The sequence below is a fragment of the Cervus elaphus genome, chromosome 16 (assembly GCF_910594005.1).
Source record: "Cervus elaphus chromosome 16, mCerEla1.1, whole genome shotgun sequence".
Lineage (NCBI taxonomy): Eukaryota > Metazoa > Chordata > Mammalia > Artiodactyla > Cervidae > Cervus > Cervus elaphus.
In genome coordinates, this window is record NC_057830.1 from 32,271,754 (window position 1) to 32,273,746 (window position 1,993).

At 41.3% G+C, this 1,993-nt stretch overlaps 1 pseudogene; it reads right to left on the bottom strand.

The window, feature by feature from the left end:
- Positions 1–475: 475 nt before the first annotated feature.
- LOC122710038 lies at positions 476–901 on the bottom strand (annotated as a pseudogene).
- Between the last annotated feature and the right edge of the window lie 1,092 nt (positions 902–1,993).

Here is a 1,993-nt window from a genome sequence, read left to right on the forward strand (position 1 = left end):
GTTTTTAGAGAATATGCTTTTATGCAGAGAAGGAAATGGCAACCCATTCCAGTCCTCTTGCCAGGAAAATCCCATGGATGGAGGAGCCTGGCAGGCTAGAGTCCAAGGGGTAACAAAGAGTTGGACACAGCTGAGCAATTTCACTTCACTCACTTCTTACTTTATCATTGGAGAAGGAAATGGCAACCCACTCCAGTATTCTTGCCTGGAGAATCCCATGGACAGAGGAGCCTGACGGGCCATGGTCCATGGGGTCGCAGAGGGTTGGACTCGTCTGAAGTGACTAAGAAGCAGCAGCATGCTTTGTATGACTCCAGTTCTTTGAAGTGGACTGAGATCTTTCATGGCCCAGCAGCTGATCTATCTCATAAATAGTCCACATATACTTGGAAAATATGTGAATTCCACAGTTGGTGTGTGTAGTGTTCTATAAATATCAGTAAAGTTAAACTGGCTAATAATCTTATTCAAGTCTTTATATATTTATTAATTTTTGTGGTTCTACAACTTTATTTGACAATAACAGTTGGTTCTCATCCATATTCACTGCCTGTAGTTTTTTTAAAGTGATGACAGGTATGTAGGCAATCAACATATAGAGCTTGTTTGGTGAATCTTCATCTACACTACATTTTCTGGACAATCACACACCAATATGAGATGGGACATTCCTTATTCCCTTGGCTCAGATAGCTTTTTTAAGTCTGGTGTCAGTGTGTACATCTGGAGTTCCTATCTCCTTCATGGCAAATTTCCGGATTTCTTTGAGTGCCTGAGGGGAACACTTCTTGAAACTCATTTCATAGATGTGGTTGTGAATGTTGATAGTGTATTCTCTGCTCACCACAATGCTAATGGTGAACCAGCCCTTCTTCTTGCCACCTTTCTTTGAGGGAGCCATTCTTCTGGGCTCTTATTGGAAAGCATTTTAAAATATATTTGTTTTAATCAAGTACTGGAATAGGAAAGTTAAAATCTCCATTTTTAATTAGGACTTGTCTCTTTCCAGATTAGCTCTGTCAGTTTTTTGCACTGAGTATATTGAAGCTTTGTATTAGATGAAAATACATTTAGGATTGTTATTTTTTCTTAATAAATTGCTATTGCATCATTATGAAATGCCTATCTTTACTCTGATGTGTGCTAAGTCACTTCAGTCATGTCTGACTCTTTGTGACCCATGGACTATAGCCCACAGGCTCCCCTGTCCATGAAATTCTCCAGGCAAGAACACTGGCATGGGTTGCCACGCCCTCTCCAGGAGATCTTCCCAACTCAGGGATGGAACCCACGTCTCTTAAGTTTCCTGCATTGGCAGTGGGTTCTTTACCGCTAGTGTCATTGGGGAAGCCCTTATTGCTGGTAATACTTCTTATTATGAATTCTACTTCTTGTGTAGCCCCACTAGCACTCTTCTGATTAGCTATTTTCATGGTATAATTTTCTAATCTTTTATTTTTTTAAAAAATGTGTCTATACTTGAAGTCCATTTCTTGAAAACAACATATTAATGTATGCTTCTTCAGTTCAGTTCAGTTCAGTTGCTCAGTCATGTCCGACTCTTTGTGACCCCATGGACTGCAGCATGCCAGGCATCCTTGTCCATCACCAACTCCTGGAGTTTACCCAAACCCATGTCCATTGAGTCAGTGATGCCATCCAACCATCTCATCCTCTGTCATCCCCTTCTCCTCCTGCCTTCAATCATTCCCAGCATCAGGGTCTTTTCCAATGAGTCAGCTCTTTGCATCAGGTGGCCAAAATGTTGGGGTTTCAGCTTCAACATCAGTCCTTCCAATGAATATTCAGGACTGATTTCCTTTACTATGGACTGGTTGGATGCCCTTGAGTCCAAGGGACTCTCAAGAGTCTTCTCCAACACCACAGTTCAAAAGCATCAATTTTTCCAGTGCTCAGCTTTCTTTATAGTCCAACTCTCACATCCCTACATGCCTACTGGAAAAACCATAGCTTTGACTAGACAGACCTTTGT